The 25,142-nt window shown below is 42.4% G+C and overlaps 1 protein-coding gene across 1 annotated transcript in view; it reads right to left on the bottom strand.

Moving 5' to 3' along the window:
• Positions 1-24,210, bottom strand: part of LOC128694893 (protein artichoke-like) — a 50,504-nt gene extending 26,294 nt beyond the window's left edge. Inside the window, exon 1 of the mRNA XM_070094363.1 lies at positions 23,480-24,210. The gene's annotated coding sequence lies outside the window, so the exon portion shown is untranslated. The remainder of the gene's footprint in view (positions 1-23,479) is intronic.
• Positions 24,211-25,142: the final 932 nt, after the last annotated feature.

Genomic DNA, 25,142 nt, shown 5'->3' with positions numbered 1-25,142 from the left:
CTCAGCCTGGAGTCGATGTGTTCAGTCCATCAATCTTGTAGAATGTCTCAATCTTCATTTTATACGTTGTCGAGTGTTATATCAGTAGCGACTTGTCACTTTTTACATTGGTTTGGTTTTCATTGATTTGACTGTCACCTCGTGTCCTTGAGCTTGTAGAAATCAATGTCTGAAATTTCGACAGTCAGTGTTCTTAAAATTAACTGTTAAATGCAGTATATTGTTTCGTACCATAATGAGACAGCGGCACCTTAATGAGTTGCATTGATAATCAAGTTCAACTCACTGTCAAATAGTACTGGATGACAAGTTGCATTAATTTTCAGTTGCATTAATTTTCAACTCGTTAGCTAATGTTACTGTGTGACAAATGACAAACCTTCCCTCACTTTCTATGAATCTTAATGTCATGTTTCAAGCAGCCAAGACCTGTTCTTTACACGTCAGTTAACAGTATAGGACTAACTATAGAAAATAAGAAAATAAGATCTTGCCTGCTAGCAAAGATGGTGGTGATGATGGTACTGTATGATCAGCGGAAAGGTTGAACCAGAAATGCTCAAATGGTTGACAACCACTTTCCGATTTCTGAAGAGAGTTTTGATACACAACACTTGTGAATTCCGAGTATGTGCATGGGCGCGCACGCACGCACACACAACAGTGAAGAGGCAGGGCCAGGAGCTGAGTATCGACCCCTGCAACCACAATTAGGTGAGTAAACACATCCACACACAACATGAAGCACCAAATCTGTACGAATCATTTAACTCAGAGCAGTGGGAGAGGCTTGATTATCATAGATCGGGTTTCAAGAGAACTTTCAAGAGAACATGCAGATCTGAACGTTTCCTGGGACTACACAAGCACTGTTGCTCATTCGTAGACAGATATAAGTATTTAAAGAGGAATTGGACAAACACCTAAAGTCAGTGCACGACCAGCCGGGTTGTGGTTTATACGTTGGATTACGTGCAGCCAGTGGTAACAGCCTGGTTGATTAGGCCTGGATCCACCGGAAGGCCTGGTCGAATATTAGGCCGTGGGGGCGTTGACCCCCAGGAAAACCTCCAGGTAGCCTAGCTTGATATAAATAAAGCAGTATTTGTAAGGTCACCGAGTAAAAATAAAATGACGTTAGCAATCATGTTAGAAAATTAAAACAAATGAAGTTAGGTTAAGCGCAGATAAACAAGCGAACGTCAAGAAGCATTTCTTCACCAGGTGAACAAGTGGAGTGACGGCACAAGCTGTCTCGCTGCAGTGGACACAACTAATTCACGCCTGTCTCTCAAATGTTAAGTGGAGGCATCAAGCACCATAGCTAACAGCATGCAGACTTAAATAGTCACTCTCAAACACACACACACACACACACACACACACACACACACACACACACACACACACACGAGCTGAGACTAGACCACGGAACATGTTGGTGAGTACATATATGAGAGTACACACGCACACTTCGACTTTCCGCCAACATTCCACACAATGCAACATTATAGAATAGACAGACAGACACGCACACAGACACACACACACACCACATTCGTGTTTCTGTGATTGTTTTATAATTATCGCCAATCAACAGTGTAACTGGGTTATTATTACCACAGATGCACTAACTTGTTATCAAATATTTATCTGTCTGTGTTTGTTTCTGTCTTCTTCTTGTCTTTGTTTTTGTTTTTGCTTTTCCAGCCTAGTTGATCAGGCCCTGATCCATCGGGAGGCCTGGTCATGGACCGGGCCGCGGGGGCGTTGATCCCCGGAATAACCTCCAGGTAACCTCCTATTTGTTTTATTGTGTGCATATCTGTCCGTATCTATTTAAAAATCTACCGATGTTTTATTGTCACTCTCTCAAGAGCGATTAAAATGCTTGTCATACCTATCATATGTAACTCAATTGCAGCTCACACACTGAGGTCCGTGGTTCGATCCCCGGTACGACTAGAAACATTAGGACGTGTTTCCTTAAGACACCTGCTGTCCCTGTTCATCTGTCAGTAAAGTAGGTACCTGAGTGTTAATCGACTGGTGCGAGTCGCATCCTGAGGACAAAATTAACCCAATTTACCCAAAATGCTCTGAATGACAAGGTTTTTGATGTCAGCTATTCTTGTGCACAGTGTAATATGTACTTGTATAAATGAAGATTATTATTAATTATTATTATTATTATTATTATTATTACGTGTAGAGTATTCCAATGGCGAACGCCCCTGCGGACCAGTCCATGACCAGGCCTCCTGGTGGATAGGTCTGATCAGCAAGGTTATTGCTGCTGACCGCACGCAGTTCAACGAACAATAGTCCGGTCATTTTGATATTCTAGATAAACGAAAGTCATAGTAACGTGGCTGAAACATTTCGTAGCCCACAAACTGAAGACAAATCTAACATTTCGGTCCTTTCTAACCCATTATCAAATCTCGACTTGATAATAGTCCAAGACAGGCCGAAACATCGTCTAACTTTACCTCGGATTTGTGGGTTAGTTGTGCGGTTTTTTCTTGTTCTTGATTGAGGTCAAGTTCGCCTTAATGTGGAGAGTTGAAGGTCAACTGCATCATGGGACGGAGAATTACCCGACACGAAAAAACTATGTAATCACGACTTTCCGGCCAACCCACATTCGTGCACGAATCAGGGCATTAGAGTCCCGGTATCAGCTTGGTATGTACTCTCTGATATGAAGGAAGAATAAGATGACATAAGAAGAGAAACAAGAAAAAGATGAGGAAAGAAGTTGAAGATAGGAGTAACAGTAGAAACAGAAGAAAAAGAAAATGATAATCAAACAAGAAGATAAAGTGAAAACAGAAAGAAAACCATGAAGAAAGGAATAAGAATAAACAAAGATGGGATAGAGAGAGAGAGAGAGAGAGAGAGAGAGATGCGTATCTCGCATCTGCTTGACAGTAGGGGTTGCAAGATCCTGTACGAGGCACAAGTACGCTCACACCTTGGAGTATGCTCCACTTTCTTGGTTTGCCTGCCCCCTCCCCCTCATCTGCGACTGCTTGACAGAGTAGAGAACAGAGCAAGACGTCTCATCTCTCGCCTTGACTCATCCTGGATAGATCTGTCATTTCAGCAGAACCTTCAACATAGGAGGGATGTGGGTGGCCTTACTGTTATGTACAAGGCCAATATTGTCAGAGTACCACACTTGGATCCACTTCGAGGACAGCGTGAAACAAGCTTTTATGCCACAAGACGGGCAGAAAGCAGCAACTTCACTCTGGCTGTACCCTTCTCCAGAACATCACTTCATCTGAGATCATTTATCCCCAGGATCACTCGAGTATGGAACACATTCGTACAGCATTATGATGTCAACGAGATAACGTCAGTTGATCGGATGAAAATGCTGACCCACAGATGGCTCCAACTTCATCCTGTTCCCTGCTTGTATGTCTCATAACAATAAAAATGCTTTGAAATGAGCTGATGTAGATAACAGCTCTTAGCTTGTCAATAAAGTTAGGAATCCTTAACCTGTAAATAGCTTGTCAATAAAGCTAGGGATCCTTAACCTAACTTTGTCAAACCGTGTAAAAGAGAGAGAGAGAGAGAGAGAGAGAGAGAGAGAGAGAGAGAGAGAGAGAGAGAGAGAGAAGGCAACAAAGGCAAGGGATGAAAGGTCAACGATCCTCTCATAGATCTGTTTCGCTTCCGGTAACTCTTCACGCTCAGGCAGTGTAAAGGTCGCAGTACGACCAAGGGCATCACCCACCTACATGTTGATGTTACCCGGGGATCATCCTTCATTAAAATATCTTGTGGCACTGAATGCTTCACTGAGTGGGCCGGTAGTTGTGACGTCTGGGCACTTCTGGTAATATCATTCAGTAATGAATGACAGTCATTGTTTCCCATTTGGGTAACCCTACCTTAGTAGAAGTCCTGTGTGGTAATACACACACACACACACACACACACACATACACACATACACACACACACACACACACACACACTTTACCTTTGATATACCTTTGAAGAATTTCGAGAGTATATCTACTCTCTGAGCCCGGCCATGGGCCAGGCTCGTCTGGTGCTCGCCTGGTCAACCAGGCCGTTGCTGCTGGAGGCCCGCTGCCCCACATAAGAACACTTCCTCCCATATCTCTCACTCCAGTATGTTATGGCAGTATACAGATTTGGGACCAAGCCACACACAAGCTTTTGCCTAGCAAGTGAGGTAGTGGAGGCAGGAACCATACATAGCTTTAAGATGAGGTATGATAAAGCTCATGGAGCAGGGGGAGAGAGGACCTAGTAGCACTTAGTGAAGAGGCAGGGCCAGGAGCCGAGTCTCGACGCCTGCAAACACAATTAGGCGAGTACATATATATATATATATATATATATATATATATATATATATATATATATATATATATATATATATATATATATATATATATATTTGTGCCGAATAGGTAAAACTTGTTATTTAGCAAGAACTCAATTAAAATTAAGTCCTTTCTAAAATTTTCTCTTATACGTTTAAAGACTTTTTTTCATTTATATTAATGTAAAAATTAGTAATTTTGAACCAAAAGAACCTTAGAAAAGTTACCAAACCTTATATTATTATTATTATTATTATAATCAAAAAGAAGCGCTAACCAAACCTTATAACAAGCTCAGTTTAATTTAGCCTAATCCAACTAAATATATTTTAGATTAGTTTACAATAATTTAATAAAAAACAAAGACAATGAAATATTTTTTTCATTAGGTTCAGAATGATTTTTTTGCGAAAATACTGTATACACAAATTTTTGCTTGCCTTATTCGGCAAAATGAACATTGCTATTTAAGCCAAAGTGAGTGTACAATGAGTACACTGAGAAAACTCAGCAAGCTTTAGGGGACCACGACTCTTCAGTACCCTCCCTAGCTGTCTTTATGAGTAAACTACATATTCCTTAAAGCAGTTCCTGATCATCCGGGTTGTGGTGCATGCGTTGGACTGCTGGGGGCGGGCACTAACAGTTCCATCTATCAGACAAGCAACTACGAGGCTTGTTCTGGGACCGGGCAGCGGTGGCAGTGACATCCGACAGCTATTCCAGGTAAGCAGAAGTTTTTTAAATGTCTACCTTGAATCTAAGAGAGAATTTTCACTTTTATCTGAATTGTATGAGCCTTAAAGTACATGGTTTATGACGTCATGGGGGATGTGAGACTGACGTCATGGGGGATATGAGTCTGACGTCATGGAGGATATGTGATTGACGTCATGGGGGATATGTGACTGACATCATGGTGGATATGTGACTGACATGGGGGACATGAGACTGACGTCATGGGGGATATGAGTCTGACGTCATGGAGGATATGTGATTGACATCATGGGGGATATGTGACTGACATCATGGGGGATATGTGACTGACATGGGGGACATGAGACTGACGTCATGGGGGATATGAGTCTGACGTCATGGGGGATATGTGACTGACGTCATGGGGGATATGTGACTGACGTCATGGGGGATATGTGACTGACGTCATGGGGGATATGTGACTGACGTCATGGGGGATATGTGACTGACGTCATGGGGGATATGTGACTGACGTCATGGGGGATATGTGACTGACATCATGGGGGATATGTGACTGACATCATGGGGGATATGTGACTGACGTCATGGGGGATATGTGACTGACATCATGGGGGATATGTGACTGACGTCATGGGGGATATGTGACTGACGTCATGGGGGATATGTGACCACCTTAATCCGCGTGTTATCGTATGTAATATTTTACTTCGGATTTTCCAGGTCACACGTTTACATGCGACTTTTGTGGTTTACCTGGAACCTATTTCGAGAATCTTCTGCTCTCACGGCCCCACCTTCCTTTTAATTGGTTGGTCAGCCAGGCTGTTGCTGGTGGTGGCACGGCAGCCCACATATTCATCACAGGCAAATTTATCTGGCACCCTGCGCAGGTAGTGACGTAGTTTCCTCTTGAATATTTATACATTTGTTCAAGCAGTATTTCTAATGACTGCTGGTGCAAGCTGAACAGGCCCTCGGATGTTGACATAGTGCCCTCTTATTGTGGTATAAACCTTGGTAATAAATACCGACAAGTTGGTTTAGAAAGACACGTAAGCAAACACTATAACATATTTATTAGAAAACGTTTCGGTCCTGGGACCTTGATCACGTTTTCTAATAAATATGTTATAGTGTTTGCTTACGTGTCTTTCTAAACCCTCTTATTGTGCTCGTGGATTCCCTGCTTTTCACTGAGTTTATTTTACACTTCCTTCGATTTCTCTCACTCCAGTTCCTTAATGTTGGTGAGGGGCTCTTGATTTAGGGAATTGGATCTATGCTCCAGTTCCCCGAATTAAGCCTGAATGCCTTCCACATCCCCCCTTCCACAGGCGCTGTATAATCTTACGGTTTTAACGCTTCCCCTTGATTATAATAATAATAAATTCTCTCACTCCAGTACGTTCTTATGGTAGTGTGCAGGCTTAGGACTAGGTCCTCCAGCATCTTCCACGTATATTGTCACTTCTTATCTTTCATCCAAAGAGTACGTTCCCAGTTTTTTTTTTTTTATTCTTGTTACTTCCCTAGGTACTGGGAGTAATACAGTGACGTAAGTTGTTGTTGTTTATTAGTAACTCGCAGAGAAAATCAAATCTAGTCAAGCGATCATTACTTTCTTTAAGTAGGTCTTGGACTCGGCAGGACACGTAAACTGTAAAGGAAATATTGCAGGAATGAGAACTATCAAGAAACACAAGAAGGTAAATCAGAGCTTATTTATGCACATCAGAGCTTATTTCTTGGGTAGCATAGAAAATTGGGTTGGGCAAATGTTTTGTTAGTGGGATGAATTGTAAAGGACCTGCCTAGTATGGGCCAACAGGCCTGCTGCAGTGTTCCTCCTTTCTTATGTTCTTATGTTATGTAAGTGTATACTGAATGTATGTAAATATTCGTAATTTTTACCTTTCCTCTCACGTGCTCATGAGACGGAAAGAATAGGCCAGCAAATCCAGCTAGAGTACAAAACCTTTAAGGAGCTTTCATCTCACACTAGTATGTCAAGAGTGTAAACCACACAATATCCAAAATCTGTAAACCCCGCATTGTAATCCTTATAGACTCTATAAGACAAGTTGAAGATTGAGACACTTATGCAGCATATGGGAATCTTTATTCAGGAAACGTTTCGCCACACAGTGGCTTCATCAGTCCAATACAAAGAGGAAGGCGTAAGGAGAGGAGGAGTATGAGGTAATCAGTCCCTCAGCCTGGAGTCGATGTGTTCAGTCCATCAATCTTGTAGAATGTACAGCATAGGGCCGTAGACGTGGCTTATATACTGTAGTGAGGTGACTTGAAGCAGACGGAGGCGGGATCATAGTGGTACCATCCACTAGTCGAAGTAGGTCTTTGTCCATTCATCACAACTGTCAGACACTGCAGCATCATGGGATCTTCTTACAAAGAATTCTTCAACGCTTGTTCAACCTTTGGACAAAGACCTACTTCGACTAGTGGATGGTACCACTATGATCCCGCCTCCGTCTGCTTCAAGTCACCTCACTACAGTATATAAGCCACGTCTACGGCCCTATGCTGTACATTCTACAAGATTGATGGACTGAACACATCGATTCCAGGCTGAGGGACTGATTACCTCATACTCCTCCTCTCCTTACGCCTTCCTCTTTGTATTGGACTGATGAAGCCACTGTGTGGCGAAACGTTTCCTGAATAAAGATTCCCATATGCTGCATAAGTGTCTCAATCTTCAACTTGTCGGTTTTTCAAACCATTCATCACATCTATAAGACAAGTTTATTCTCTATAATATAGAGAATAAACTTGATTGATTGATTATTTGATATCTCACTGGTTAGTTTGTCTACCAACTCTACCCATCTAGAGGTTCTGGGGGTCAACGCTCCCGCGGCTCCATCCCCGATTAGGCCTCCAGGTGAATCAGGGCCTGATCAACCAGGATGTTGCTGAAGATTAAGACACTTATGCAGCATATGGGAATCTTTATTCAGGAAACGTTTCGCCACACAGTGGCTTCATCAGTCCAATACAAAGAGGAAGGCGTAAGGAGAGGAGGAGTGTGAGGTAATCAGTCCCTCAGCCTGGAGTCGATGTGTTCAGTCCATCAATCTTGTAGAATGTACAGCATAGGGCCGTAGACGTGGCTTATATACTGTAGTGAGGTGAGGTGAAGCAGGCGGACACTGCAGCATCATGGGATCTTGTTACAAAGAAATCTTCAACACTTGTTCAACCTTTGGACAAAGACCTACTTCGACTAGTGGATGGTACCACTATGACCCCGCCTCCGCCTGCTTCACCTCACCTCACTACAGTATATAAGCCACGTCTACGGCCCTATGCTGTACATTCTACAAGATTGATGGACTGAACACATCGACTCCAGGCTGAGGGACTGATTACCTCACACTCCTCCTCTCCTTACGCCTTCCTCTTTGTATTGGACTGATGAAGCCACTGTGTGGCGAAACGTTTCCTGAATAAAGATTCCCATATGCTGCATAAGTGTCTTAATCTTCAACTTGTCGGTTTTTCAAACCATTCATCACAGGATGTTGCTGCTGGCCGCACGTAATTCAACGTACAAGCCACAGCCCTGTTGATCGGGCACTAAGTATCTGTTGAGTTCCCTCTTGAAGACAGCCAGAAGTCTATTGGTAATTAAACTTACGATTGACGGGATGCTGTAGAACAGTCTTGGGCCCCGGACACATATTGTGTTTTAGTGTACTCCTGTCGCCCCTCCCTATCACTGGGGTTATGTTGCACCGTCTGCCCCCCTCAAGGAAGGTTCCTTGATGTTGGTGAGGGGCTCTTGATTTAGGGAATTGGATCTGTGCTCCAGTTCCCCGAATTAAGCCTGAATGCCTTCCACATCCCCCCCCAGGCGCTGTATAATCCTCCGGGTTTGGCGCTTCCCCCTTGATTATAATAATAATAATGCACCGTCTGCCTAGCCTTGCATTAGTAGGGAGTGATTTCTATGTGCAGAACGATGATTACCCCTCCCCCAAACCTCTAGAATCGCTCTCAAATCTCAAGCATATGATCTGTTTTCTCCCCAGCTAACAGAAGGTTCCTTCTGTTAAATCTCAACACGATCAGCAATATCTTTTCTGAGACATACTGTCCTCACACACGTAAGGTAGCCACAAAACCCGTTCAGTCTCCCCGGACTGGCCTGATACAATCGGTATTCTAAGCTTGAGCGCCTTTCTCACCAGTGAGAATCTGCTCTCATTCTCCAGTGACCATCTGTTCTCACTCCCAACTGTTACTCGGAAATTTACGAGAGGAGGCTCAAGAATACAGCGCAGCTGTGTAACAGGAACAGAGGTACATTTTCTTGCATAGATAATTAAAAAAAAACAGTCGTAGTTCTTAGCTGTCAACAATACGAATGGAGTGACTTAAGAACATAAGAAAGAAGGAACACTGCAGCAGGCCTACTGGCCCATGTGAGGCAGGTCCAAGTCTTCTACCGACTTCAGCCAATGCCCCAACCTAGTCAGGTCAGGTCACATTCACTTAAGGAAGGAACACGGCAACTGACTAGTAGCACAAGCTAATCAGGTCCAACTCACACCCACACGTGTATTTATCTAACCTATTTTTAAAACTACACAACGTTTTAGCCTCTACTTGGGAGTTTGTTCCACTCATCCACAACTCTATTACCAAACCAGTGCTTTCCTATATCCTTCCTGAATCTGAATTTTTCCAACTTAAAACCATTACTACGAGTCCTGTCTAGGCTAGATATTTTCAGCACGTTATTTACATCCCCTTTATTTATTCCTGTCTTCCATTATACACCTCAATCATATCCCTCCTAATTCTATGCCTTTCTAGAGAGTGTAGATTCAGGGCCCTCAGTCTATCCTCATAGGGAAAATTTCTGATACATGGGATCAACTTTGTCATCCTCCTTTGTATGTTTTTCAGAGCATTTATATCCATTCTGTAAAACGGTGACCAAAACTGTGCAGCATAATCTAAATGAGGTCTAACTAGAGTTGAAGAACAACCTGAGGACTCCTATTATTTATGCTTCTTGATATGAAGCCAAGGATTCTGTTAGCTTTATTGCGAGCACTAATGCACTGTTATCTTGGTTTCAGATTACTGCTAACCAGAACTCCTAAATCTTTTTCGCAATCCGTAATATTAAGATCTACATTATTTAGTTTATATGTGGCATGATTATTTTCCTGTCCAACATTTAGAACTTTGCATTTGTCTATAATAAACTGCATCTGCCACGTCTCCGACCACTGCATCAGTCTATTCAAATCTTCCTGGAGTGCTCTAATGTCCTCGTCAGAATGAATTCGACGGCCTATTTTGGTGTCATCGGCAAACTTGCTCATGTCGCTCTTTATGCCCTCATCAATGTCGTTTATGTAGATTGTGAACAACAGGGGGTCCAACACTGACCCCTGTGGAACACCCCTCGTAACGCTTCCCCACTCTGATTTCTCCCCATTTATGCAAACTCTGTCCTCTGTCCAGGAAAAAATTTCTCCTCCTATTCCATGTGCCTTAATTTTCCTCAATAGTCTCTGATGTGGGACCCTGTCAAAAGCCTTACTGAAGTCCATATATTCAATATCATGTTCATTACCATGATCTACCTTCACGGTCCGATGTGACTCCTTACATCCAGTTACACCAGCGAGGGATTGCTGCGAGCTTATACGAACGAGAGAATGCAGCGACATTACCCTAATGAAAGAATACTGGTGACTTGTACGAATTTCTGAACGTGGCGAGCTTGCAAGACCGAGAGAAGGCAGCTAGGCTGCTCGAACGACGGAACACCGCGAGCTGGCACGAATGAGAGAAGGCAGCTAGCCCGCACGAACGACGGAACACCGCGAGCTGGCACGAATGAGAGAAGGCAGCTAGCCCGCACGAACGACGGAACACCGCGAGCTGGCACGAACGAGAGAAGGTAGCTAGGCTGCGCGGACGAACATACACCGTGAGCTGGAACGACCAGTTTTCCGAATAATACAAATAGAAAAACGTGAACATTCATCTTTTGCATTAGTGAATCTAATAAGGGCGTTGAGCAGTGAAACAGGAAACCAACTATTGTGAAGGACGAGAGATCGCACACGGATTGTGTCGACCGTGTTTCCTGGTACTCCCAGTTAACTCCCCCTTTCCCCTCCCCACCGAGGTATGAGGGAAGCAGTGTAACGTGTCCTCCGATGTGGGGGTTCACTGTAGTGGGGTTCACTTCACTGCAAGACTGGCAAATACGGTACGGTGCGGTGTTTCTCTCTTTTTTTTATTGTACCTGTCAGAAATAATATTCCGTAATTTAGTGCCGTGGGTTTTAACAAACAAAAAAGGTCGAACCGTACCGAATGCTACCGTTCTGTAAGAATTGCTGTGGTGGGACCTGTGTTCACAGCAGTGAGTTTCACCGTGGTGTGGAATCACTCTGGAAGGGATCACTGTAGTGATGTTCGTTGTGATGAGGGGGTTGGGCCACTGGGTGATGCTCACTGGGGCGAGGACCACTCTGGAGGGGTCGTACTATGGTGGTAGTGACTGGGGTGGGGGTCCATTACTCGTGTACTGTAGTGATATCGAGTTAACACCAACCAATTATTTTAGGGCTGGAAACACATTTTGGTTATATCAAAAATAAATATGTTTGTCACACTCGTCAGTGTAACAATACGAGGGGGTTGACCTGAACTGGTATCGAACTGCCAACCCATCGAGCAGGAGTATGTTTTTATTACACCCACGGAATCGGCGGGTCTTTGATCTTAATCGTGGTAAAAGAGGAAAAACGAAGGTTGGGGAAGGATAATAAGGATCTGAGTAGGAGATTACCAACAGACCTCCGGCTGTCTTCAAGAGGAAGCTCGACAGTTTTTCAAGTCAGTTTTTCATCAGCGTGGCTGTGGTGCATGCGATTGGACTGCAGGCACTAGCAGGCTGATCGATCAGGCCAGCAACCAGTCTGGGACCAGACCGTGGGGACAATGACCTCCTGAAGCGACTACAAGTAACCAACAAGCATGTCATTCATGACTATCCATCTACCTACCTACCTGGAGGTTGTTCCGGGGGTCAACGCCCCCACGATCCGGTTTTCGACCAGACCTCCCTATGGATCAGGTCTTGATCAAGCAGGCTGTTACTACTGGTCGCACGCAAACCAATGTACGAACCACAGCCCGGCTGATCGGACGCTGACTTTAGGTATCTGTCCAGTTCTCCATTGAAGACAGCCAGGGAAGTTGTTGAATAGTCTTGGGACCTAGACACTTATTGTTTTTTTCTCTGTGTACTCAGGATACCCCTGCTTTTCACTGGGGCATGTTGCACCGTCTGCCTAGTCTTTCGCTTTCATACGGCATGATTTGTGTGTAGATTTGGGGCAAGTCCCTCCTTGGATTAACATGCTTGACCGAACTATACAAACAGCGAAGGTTTGCAATTTCACCTGCCTTGAATGGGGCAGTTAGTGTATAGCAGAATTCCAGCCAATCATTTTCCTCACAGAGGTGATAGTGACACTTTTGTGATCCCTGAAGGCGAGATCCTCTGACGTGAGATCCTATGACATTATCACTCCCAAGTCTTTCATATTAGTTTTTCGTTCTATTGTGTGGTTCGAATTTGTCAAAGTGGTCCAGGAGCCACCTACTCTAAACCCATGTTGCCCAAGGTTGTGCAATGATGCCTCTTAGAACTCTCTCAATACACTGCACTTTCCGGTATGGGACTATACCATGATTTACTGAAGTTTGGGTAAAGAAACTTGTAATCATTCTTCTGACCTTCCGCTTTAAATATCTTACTGAGGAAATTCAGCAGACGTGAAATGAGAGATTAACCCTTTGTGAAGCTGTGATGATTATTATTGACAAAATTATTTTCAAGGTGACTCCGGTTTGTTTCTGATTTAACTATGTGATAAATCAAGTAAGGACCTATTTTCCATTTTGTTCACAAGCCTAACACTAGCTTTCTACCACGTTTTCGTTACTATAGTCTTCCCTCTCTCCCATCACCTTGATGCTGGTGACGGACTCTTGATCTAAGAAATGAAGCTTGAATGCCTTCTATCCCCTCTTCCTACAGATTTAGCTCATTCCTCATAAATGTAATGATGTCACTATACCCGTTGCAGTAATACAATGAAGAGATTGGCTAACGGTTTAAATTTCTCTTTGCATTCTTCAGATATCCTTGAGAACAGTTACATCCGTCCCTCTGTGAGTAAACCTACTAGACGGCTTTCAGCCTCATGTTGTATTTACCGTAGTAATTACAACGTAAAAATTAGAAATGGAAATTAGACGACGTTTCTGTCTGTCGTAGATTAAGTCACTCACATGACAGTCCACGACGCACCAAAACTTGTCTAGCTTCCATTTCAATATTTTGGTGATATTTTTTCACATCTTAGTAAACAGTGTGTGACTTAATATTGTTAAGGTTCCATTTACTCAGTACTGGGTTGGTAACGCACTCAGCTCCCACACTGAGGTCCGTGGTTCGATCCCCGGTGCGGTTGGAAAACATTAGGGTGTGTTTTAAGACATCTGCTGCCCCTGTTCACCTAGCAGTAAAAACTAGGTACCTGGGGGTTAGTCGATTAGTGTGGGTCGCATCCTGGGATCAAAATTAGCCAAATTTCTCCTAAATGCTCTGCATAACAAGGGGCTTTCTGTAGAGCAGTATGTCATTGATGTCAGTTTGACCCTTATACTTTGTACACGTACTTGTAGAAATAAAGATTATTATTTTTATTATTATTATTATTATTGTTATTAATTTTCAGTATAACCCTACCAGCTACAAGTGTGATATTTAATATCCGTTAATTTTAGGGCACCTTCCCCTTAAAGTATTGTTATCTAGTTGGTCTACTAAGATAATGACAATGCGCAGGTTATGGCACCTTAGTGAGTAAACGTTTCGGTCGTCAGGGCTTCCATCTGCTGATAAAGACAAAACGTCTTAATAAAGGACCATATCCCACACATTGTTATCTTTTTACAACAATTAGTACATGAATTAAATATCTTGTTGACTAGTGGAGAAAATTTCGGTTTCGAAACGTTTTTATCATGTGCGTTGTAGTGACGCTTTTGTTTCTACGAGTGTTTATAACGACTGTTACGTCAGCGACCTAACACATTCTGTTGTCCCGTTTCACCTGTTAGGGTGTGTGATGCAGCCTTGTTTGGCAGGAAATGCCTCATACCCCCATTGTTACAACCGTTGCAACCCCACCTTAAGATGGTCATCTTGTCTTCTTTGTCAACTCGTCTCGTGATGTCACTTCCTCATGACATCGACTTGTGCATTATTGAAATATTTTATTCAATAAAGTTTTCGTTTCTTTGTTGACCCAGGCTGATCAGCAAGTGACTTGAGGAACTTAACAAGTTTGTGTTCATTAACCTGGCATATTGTCGGTAGTCTTAATATTCAAAGAATAAACAAAACAATACACTAAGAATCTTCAAACTTTCTCTTAAACATTTAGAACGCAGATTAAAGTTAATAAAGAGATGATTCAACGAAGAAATAAATTTAAATATGGTAAGATATACGTATATCTTACTCTTATCTCATGGAAGGTTTCCTTGACCCCGGCGAGGGGGGTTCTTGACCCAAGGAATCGAACCTGCTGCACCCTCCCTTGGTTGGAGAGTGAATTTCTCGGATTTCCCAAGGGGCTGCATGACCCCTATGGGTTTAGCGTTTCCCCAATAAATATATTCTTAATAGTTAATGTTTGGATTATCGTATATCTTACCATCTCATGGAAGGTTTCCTCCTAAACCTGCTGCACGAAATTTAGGGGCTGCAGCACGATACAAATTAAACACGAAATTAAGCACGATACAAATTAAAACATTTAACAATGTACAAGCTGGTGAGACAAAGCCTAACAATCCTGCCAGAGGACAAAACGTTGAGCAGGTTTCAATTCCATACTAGACATAAGCTATGATAAACGGATAAATCATAGTGTGTGTGTACGTACTCGCCTAGTTGTGGTTGCAGGGGTCGAGTCACAGCTCCTGGCCCCGCCTCTTCACTGGTCGCTACTAGGTCACTCTTCCTGCTCCATGAGCCTTATCATACCTACTGCCTAACATACCTGTGATTCACTTGAGTCTTCAGCTTCCAGTTGTGACCTCTTGTTGCTGTATCCCATCTCTGGAACATCCTGTCTCTATCCACCTTGTCAATTCCTCTCAGCATTTTATATGTCGTTATCATATCCTGCCTATCTCTCCTGTCCTCCAATGTCGTCAGGTTGATTTCCCTTAACCTCTCCTCGTAGGACATACCTCTTAGCTCCGGGACTAGTCTTGTTGCAAACCTTTGAACTTTCTTTAATTTCCTTACATGCTTGGCTAGGTGTGGGTTCCAAACTGGTACTGCATACTCCAATATAGGCCTGACATACACGGTGTACAGGATCATGAACGATTCCTTATGGAGATGTTGGAATGCTGCTCTTAGGATTGCCAGGCGCCCATATGCTGCAGCAGTGATTTGGTTGATGTGCACCTCAGGAGATGTATCCGGTGTCATACTCACCCCAAGATCCTTTTCCTTGAATGAGGTTTGTCTCTGGCTCCCTAAACTATACTCCGTCTGCTTTCTTTGCCCTTCCCCAATCTTCATGACTTTGCACTTGGTGATTTGAACTCTAGGAGCCAGTTTCTGGACCAGGCCTGCAGCCTGTCCAGATCCCCTTTGTAGTTCTGCCTGGTCCTCGTCCGATTGAATTCTTCTCATCAACTTCACATCTGCAAACAGGGACACTTCTGAGTCTATTCCTTCCGTCATGTCGTTCACGTGTGTGTGTGTGTGTGTGTGTGTGTGTGTGTGTGTGTGTGTGTGTGTGTGTGTGTGTGTGTGTGTGTGTGTGTGTGTGTGTGTGTGTGTGTGTGTGTTTGGAGTACTGCTGACCCATCCGGTTATCAGTCAGTCAGGGAGCCAGCCGCCGCTACTACATTCAATGAACCACCGTGGACAGCCATAAATTGCAGATTCCCACGCTAGTGTCCCAAGACTCTCATGCCGAAGCCTCCGCATTCTCACGCACAAGCACACTGGTCGTAAGATCTTTATCAACGTGATCTTGCTTTGTCTGTGAGAACACAGAAAGGGTGACCGGGGTACAGATTGCAAGAATACCGAGAACTGAGGAATCTTATTACCAGGGTTCTCAAGTCAGTTAATTCTCGCATAGCGAGTGGCAAAAGTTCACATTTGAACGTTCCTTTGCTTTATGATGGGCAGGTTCGTTGCCAGGTGTATTGTGGTTGTTTATGTAGCGCTTTTGATGTTAAACAAACGTTGTGTAGATATATGTAAATGAACCCAACCTAAAACAAAGAAAATAAGATTTGAAAAAATCAACTTGATATTTATTATGCTAATGCTTAGAATTTGAGAGAAAACAAACATTTACGGTAACATTTCGCACCTGGTGGGAGAAACATTGCCTAATAAATGTCCCATTAAGTTGCAAATATGTCAATTTGCAATAATATTATCAGCATTACTACCAATATTTACACATCTCTCAGTCTACAAAATCACTTGAGGATAATTTATCAACTTCAATACTTCACAAAAGTCTTTCCTAGCACATTTTCTGATATTTTTTTCGCTAAATTATTTGTAGTAACAGAGAACGATGTGTAAAATACTTGTTCTGGCACTGAAATCCTTACTGAAGACAGCCTCTGACTGGTGCCGAACTAGATGTATTAACGTGGTAGCGTATGATAAGGGACAGAAAAAAGCTGCTTTTTGGGTCGAGGGTTGACTGAGGCAACAGATTTTGGGACATCAGGAGGAATCAGAACGGTACACAAATATCCCGCACCTAAGAACTCAAAAACATACGAAAGATGGAACACTGCAGTAGGCCTACCGGCCCATACTTGGATAGTCATTGTCAAACCTAAACCCACTAAAAAGTATTCGCCTAACCCATTATCAGTACTACTCAAGGAATAAGCTTTGATAACCCTGTTAACTCAAGTGAAAGTCCAATTCGGCTCCAATCCCTCTCACTCGTGCATTAATGACGACGTTTCGATGCGACTTGGATTGGCCCATCAGCTAGTCATTAGTCATTAACTAGTTAATGGTTCAAGCTGGACCGAAACGTCGTCATAAGTTTCTTCTACGTGCGGGTTATTTGTGTATTGTTCCAGTCACGGTATTGTGCCTTTTTTATTCAGTTAGAATGGTAGACACTTCAAACTCGTCACTGTGACAAAAATTATCCCCTTTATAAAGCTGAACCCACAGTAGTCAGGTCACTTGACGTTTCTTACGTTAACAAGCCCTTCCATGACTTAAGAAATCGTAATGACACGATTGCAAATAAACCATAGCCCTTCCATATTGAGGCGCAGTCTCTCTCTTCCTGTTTGTCCACGACTCTTTCACTGCTCTATTTCCGGTCTTCCCCCTTCCCGTTCTTGACATCCCTCTTTGGCCTAACAATTAACAAATAATTATAACCCGTAATAGGCGGTGATTACCTCCCTACATCATCATAAAAAGGTCAGGTGTTGTGAGATGGCAGTAAGGTGTAGTCTCGTCCTTACATGCTTTCCTGTTAATTTTTTATTTTTATAGTTCCTTGATATACTTGTGAATACCTTTGAAGTGTTTCGAGAGTTAATCTACTCTCTGAGCCCGGCCATGGGCCAGTGAGAAATCACGAAAGCGGTTGGAATTTCACTATTTTTTCACAGTGGTTGTTTTGCAGTGTGCGGTCCCTTCCGTACAATTTACAAAACTGATGGAGATACAAAAAGATACGAGCAAATTAGTTCTAAAGGGAACACCAGAAAACACCAATACAATACAACTGTTTATCATTTCTAAAAGATTGAATTTGTGGTCTGAGTTGTGGCAGACGCGGTTCTATGTAAATAAATGCAAAGTCATTGTCGTAGATAAAGAAAACAAGTGCGGCTCCTATAATCTTAATAATATAGAACTTAATAAATTCGGATGCGATAAGGACTTGGCTTCATATCAAGAAGTATAAGTAACATCCGTCCCAAGGTTATGCTACTTATAGATCTGCCGTTGGCAAGGATCCTCTTAATCACCTAGTGAAATTCTAGTCTCCACGCTACAGGAGCACTGCATACCTGGAGGTTACCAGGAGGTTATTCCGGGGATCAACGCCCCCGCGGCCCGGTCCATGACCAGGCATAGGCTCAAGTGGTAAAGCTTTCAGCTAGCATCTAAAAGGTTAGGGTTCGAGCCCAAGTGGAAACCTTTGGGTTGTTTCTTTACATCTGTTGTCCCTGTTTATCGAGCAGTAAGTAAATATCAGTGTGTTTACAGACGGTTGTTTATCGCATCCTGGAGATCAAAGGACCCTTATTACCTGAAGTTTACCTGGAGTCGCTTCCGGAGGCCACCGGCCCCCACGGCCCGGTTCCCCGACCTCCAGATTGCTCACCCGATCGATCAAGCTGTTAGTGTCCGCCTCCAGCAATCCAACGTATGCACCACAACCCAGCTGATGAGGAACTGATTTTGAGAAATCTATCAAGTTCCCTCGGGAAATAACTAAGCTTATTCAGGCACATTACACAAGTTTAGACTTTTACAGTTGTCTTACATAGTCGCAGAGTAAAATACCTTAGATAACTCAGTGAAATCCAGTAGAGTGACTCATTTCCATTGTATTCCAGTGGGTTATTCTACCAGGGAAGCCTTGCAAGAATGATTACTTTCTTCCCCAACTCTCAGTAGCATGTTGTTCTTAAGAGGCACGTAAGTCTTCTAATAATATTTTCATTTTTCCACTATAATCTACCCTGTCCATAATTATCAAATTTGCTTCGTTTCGTAAGGTGAAGTCCAGGATCTTTCCTTAACTCATGGTATAACTTAACAAATCTGTGTTGACAATTGTGTTGATGGTCGCGTCAGAAACTACATGAATTCCTCTTCATATTCTGACCACAAATAACTTGTGCTTTTCGATATTTCTGTTTCTCGAAGAAGATTTACTCGAGTTATCTCTAGAGGGTTAATAACCCGGGATAACTCAAGAAAACCAGGAAGTTCGGCTTATTACGGCTAAGTCACTTTGACCTTTTTTTTGTGCAAGAAAGGTATAAAATACCGACTATATGAAAGTATAAGACAGATTCTCCTCCACCACGATGCTGTGAACACTAACTCCAAGGCCGAGGGACTGATTACCTCATCTTTTGTATATAGTTCTACTGTCTTCCTATTATGTCCTAGAATCTGTATTGATAAAGCCACTGGATGGCGAAACGTCTACAATAAAGATATCCAGTAGCACATGTGTCTTATACTTTCATTGACCTTTTTTTTTTGGTTATCCTAGAAAATTTACACTATAATAATTGTGCTTTTATGTACCTGTGCCTAAATAAACTTGAAAGGTCTTTAGGTCCTCTTGGATGCGATCTACAACTGTCCACCTCCTACTAGGTGACAGGAACAGCAAATGTTAGGAGACTTGCAAATACGTCTCGCCTCTCCCATAATCGAACCCCTGTCCTTTCAGTTATTTACAGATTGCCTTTAGTCGATTCTAGGCGTAACCACCCTCGCGGCCCGATCCCAGATGGCGTCCCCGGCAGCTGGCCTGTTCAATCAGGCTGTTGGTGCCAGCCGCCCACAGACCAAAAAAGTCCTATCACTGCCCATGTTCCCAGCATTATGATTCTCATGTCAGAAAAAATATATCTGTCATATCGTGAATAAATAAACTGCAATCAACCACATTTGAAAATAAATCAGTAATGGATGACAATAACTGTACAAACCTCGGCAGATTTTTGGAAATAAATCGTAAAACCCGATCATAATTTTACGGTCTATTTGTTGATAATAATAGAACTCCCAACAAACAGCAAAAAAAATAATTATTACTTTCGTCTCGGGTCGATACGACGAATGTGATTAATATAATTTTTTTTGGTAGGAACAATGTTTCCCTTCTGATCCCACTTCCTGTCAACCTGCTAACACTTCCTGTTGTAGGAACACAAGAACTCTGAATAAGTAAGTAAGTAAGTAAGTAAGTTTTATTCAGGTATACACAAATACAGTTACATAGAATTATCATATATAGCAGCATATGTGTAGAGAACCTGGGATAACCCAAAAAAGTCAGACAGAGTGACTTATTTCCATTGGGGTCCTTTACTTATTTCCATTGGGGTCCTTTACTTATTTCCATTGGGGTCCTGAAGTAGATTTGTACATCAATGGTAAAATTTACCGCCAGATACATAAATAAGATATAAAATGCGATTTATGGCATTTTATCGAAAGAACGTTCTGCATGATTATTATAATTATTATTATTATTAATTCAGATAATTGATAATAAAAAAGGCACAATACCGTGACTGGAACGATACACAAATAAGCCGCACATAAAAGAGAGAAGCTTACGACGACGTTTCGGTCCGACTTGGACCATTGACAAAGTCACACTGTGACTTTGATAATTGATAAGTCTCTGGTGGACAGAACATTTTCTCGACAGAATGCCTAAACCACATACATATTTTTTTTTATTTACATAATGCAGTAGGTCTACCGGACTATGCTTAGCTTGTCTCACAAACATATATGAATTATATAGTAAGTTTATTAGGTACACTTACACATTAAGTTCAGTTATCATAGTGTAAATTAGAGGAACCTAAAAAAGTCAGAGTGACTTATTTCCACTTAGGGTCCTTGTATATAGGAACACTGATGTATGCTTACTAACCCATGCTTATTAATCCATGCTTATTAATCCATGCTTATTAATCCATTCGAGTTCGTGTATGAGCTTTGTCCTCTTAATTTGAACTAAGAAAATATAGTGGCTTCAGTTTTGCTATTTGGTAGTTCTTTTCATATATACAAATCAAGTTAACATTTCCAAGCAACCTTCAGATCCTAACAGATTGTATTTCTAACAATCTGCACGTCCTAACATGCTAACAAACTAGCTAAATCTGAAGAAGTAAAGTGTTTTATTTCCACCCCCCTTAAGCTGTATAGCCCTCGTGGTTTAGCGCTTCTTTTTCATTATAATAATAAATCCACCCCCTTAAATCTGAAGAAGTGTTTACTTCTTGAGATTTAAGGGGGTGGAAATAAGTAAAGTGTTTGCTTATTTCCAACCTCTTAAATCTGAAGAAGTGTTTGCTTATTTCCACCCCCTTACTCGATGAAAAATTCACCATGGAGAATTGATAACCGAGGATAACCCAGGAGAGCCAAGCAGTGTGGCTTATTTTCATTGGAGTTCTTTTTCAGATTCTCCCCACCAGGATGCAATCCACCACAGTTACTGCTAGTTATTTGTTTACTTGAGGGAGAATGGACACGAATTCATTCACCAAAAGTAACTTTATTAAAAACGTTTCGATTTTTGGATCTAGATCACTACAAGAGATCCAAATGATCTGGGTCCAAGGAGAGAAACGTCTTTTCCAAAGTCTGGGTTTCACTCTCTGGAAGGGAAATGCATTCACGTCCAGTTCCCTTACGTTGTTAGCAATCGTTTGCCTTCTGTTTACATAGTTTTACACGACAGGTGCAGCAGGTGTTATGTAACCTTCCCGTGCATCTGCCCTCCCTCACCCTGGTAAATTCGACTGTATGCCAGTCGCTCTGCTTATTAGGCATGAAGTAACACAAGATCCAAGTCAGTCTGAGTTAAGAACCAACATCTCGCCTGAAAATTCGCCCTTCCTCTTGGACTCGGGTCCAAGAGAGGATGTAGGTAGGATGAATTACAACTGGATATGCTGAGCGTTGGAGAGAGAGTAAAGCTGATACCTGGAAACAAACACATATGCAGTTTAATGTGATCCTTTATTGACAACGTTTCGCCCACACAGTGGGCTTTTTCAAGTCACACACAAATCTGTGTGTGACTTGGAAAAAGCCCACTGTGTGGGCGAAACGTTGTCAAAAAGGATCACATTAAACTGCATATGTGTTTATGTTTCCATTGTGTCGGTATTTTATACTATTTATTTTCAGCTGATACCTGGAGTATACCTGGAGAGTTTCGGGGGTCAGCGCCCCCGCGGCCCGGTCTGTGACCAGGCCTCATGGTGGAGCAGGGCCTGAGCAATCAGGCTGTTACTTCTGACCGCACGCAGTCCAACATACAAACCACAGCCCGGCTGGTCAGGTACTGACTTTAGGTGCCTGTCAAGTGCCTTCTTGAAGACAGCCGGGGGTCTATTAGTAATCCCCCTTATGCATGATGAAGTTAAACCATGTTTACAAAATTTCTCACAACCATTATCCAGAATATCTTTGAGAATTCAGCCAAGGTAACCTGGAGTTTACCTGGAAAGAGTTCCGGGGGTCAACGCCCCCGTGGCCTAGGGAACTATGGGTACTAGCGGTACTAGGGGATGTGAACACAATTTTGTAGCAACTACAGTAGGTGATCAGGCCTCAAACACCTTTTATTATACAGAAATAAAGGAGTGGAACGGATTGCCTGAACATGTCAAGGCCAGTTTTAACAAGAACCAGCTTACGAAGCTAAAAGGGTATTAATGAATAAAGCTACAGAAAGGGAGGAAAGTGATTTCTTGTATAGTTAACATTTGTGTAGGTATATTAAGCTGAATTTCTCTATTTAAGGCTCATCTTATTTATCCAATTTACTTTATCCTTATTGCATCTCTTTTTCGAGTAATTTATTTTCACGCAACTGAGTTACTTAGCCGTTTTAATTTTTATGGTTAAAATTATAACTGATGTATGTATACCTGACCTACGCTGCTAATGAGGAGATATTATGAGGAATGAAGATAAGTCACCGACTTATGTTTTAGTTATCATAGGTAATTTACACATGTTGCAATGTAATCACCTAAAACTTGTATAATTGTACTTGTGCATAACTGTACCTAAATAAACTTAAATTTAGGTGTAAATTAAAAATTACCAAAAAAGTTAAACATCTTTCGTAAGTTTATTTAGGCACAGGTACATATAGGTACCATTATCATACATAATGTAAATTGCCTAAGATAATCCAAAAAAGTCAAAGTGACGTAATTCTATTGGGGTCCTTGTAATATCTTATTTAAACCTTAAAAGCTAAAACAGCTGAGTAACTCGGATGTTTTCATTCGGAGGCTGTGAGGGAAGGTGGATCCTCAGGTGATACGGAGTAACACTCACACTGCGCCAAGGACCAACTCTCACATTTTGGGCCGAAGAGCAACTCGTTTGACCTGGATCATGGAACATCTAACACAGTCTTAATTAAGGATCAGCTCATTCGTAAACTCAAAGATCTATTTACACAGTCTGGGCATAAAACCAACACCATCATAGCACCTTACCTTTAAAAAGTGAAAATTAGGTGATTAATATAGACTTCGTGCCTGTTAAATCCTTCGTCGAATCGACAGTTCTTCTCTGTTCCACTCTCTTAATTTTTCTCGTTCTATTACCTTTATTTTCTAAACACAAAGCATATTAATTTTGTTTTTATTATATTTCAATAACCCACAAGTTAATATTAATTAAATTCGAAAATTTCTATCACAACCACAGTCTCCAGATGTCGTGTTTACCACTGTTCACTCGTGTCTATTTGCTGTTCTTCCGCAATCATCTTCACTCCTGACAGAACAACGACCACCACGATACTGTACACATGCCGAGCCAGGAAAGTACAAACCCCTCCCAAGTAATTTTCTCTCTGCCCCTTATATATAAGTTTTGGCTTTCGTGTGATAGCTACGTTCTAGCGAGGTCATCATATACTTCACGCGAGTGGTGATCAAGTGGGTGAGGTAAGTACATACAGACACGTGAATCGCTGCTCAGTAACCAGATTTTTCCAACAACTCGATTTCGGAGTCGTTTCAGTGTATCTTCGAGGAGTTAGGCGTTTACAGATCAGGCTGTGGAGGTGTTTGGAGAGGGTATAGCTTGGAGATGTCTCCTGGAGGCGGTGAGCCCAGTGAGGGTGCTGGAGGCGGTGGTGAGGTGAAGTCTCTCCCTAGCGACGTCCCACAGGGTACTGAGGGAGACGAACAAGCAGGCACCCCTCCACACGCGCTCCTCCCTTCCCTCTCGTCACCTTCCCCCTCCTCTCCCTTCCCTCTTCCAACCTTCTCCACCTCCTCCTACCGACCCCTCCCCTCTACTCTTGCAAGAGCCAACCCAACCCTTCCTATCCCTACGCACCCTTCCACTTCCCTCTCCCCCCCCACCCATTCCCCTCCCAAACATGCACCACCTGGCTCCCACAATTCCAATTCGCTTCTTATTTTTATCCATTTCCACCCCTCCTCTTTACTCCCTTCCGTCCTCTTTCCTCCTTACCCTTTTTCTTCGTTTCTCCACTTTTCTTCCCTTCAGCCCTTTTTCATTCCCTCGTTTTTCTATTTTATCGTTCCTCTTCCCTCACTTTTCTTTATTTCTTCTTCCTTCCTTTCCATTCTTTTATGAACACTTTCCTACCTTATCACATCCACCTCTCTCTCCTATCTTCGTCTCTCTTAAGCGATATATTTCCCCTCATTTCCATCCTCTTGCTGCCTTCCCTCGCCCCCACTACCCTCTCACTCCACTCCTTCCCTCTCTCCCACTCTCCTGACATTGCGACCCCACTCGAGAAAAGCCTTCACAAGCACTGAAATATTTTTTATTCCTTCACTGTTGTGTGTGTGTGTGTGTGTGTGTGTTATGTGTTTTGTGTGTGTGTGTGTGTGTGTGTGTGTGTGTGTGTGCTATGTGTTTTGTGTGTGTGTTATGTGTTTTGTGTGTGTGTGTGTGTGTGTGCTATGTGTTTTGTGTGTGTGTTATGTGTTTTCTGTGTGTGTGTGTGTGTGTGTGTGTGTGTGTGTGCTATGTGTTTTGTGTGTGTGTTATGTGTTTTGTGTGTGTGTGTGTGTGTGTGTGTGTGTGTGCTATGTGTTTTGTGTGTGTGTTATGTGTTTTGTGTGTGTGTGTGTGTGTGTGTGTGTGTGCTATGTGTTTTGTGTGTGTGTTATG

This window comes from Cherax quadricarinatus, chromosome 45, assembly GCF_038502225.1.
Source record: "Cherax quadricarinatus isolate ZL_2023a chromosome 45, ASM3850222v1, whole genome shotgun sequence".
NCBI lineage: Eukaryota > Metazoa > Arthropoda > Malacostraca > Decapoda > Parastacidae > Cherax > Cherax quadricarinatus.
Note: the sequence above shows the minus strand (reverse complement) of the source record. Positions and strands in the feature narration are given on the sequence as shown.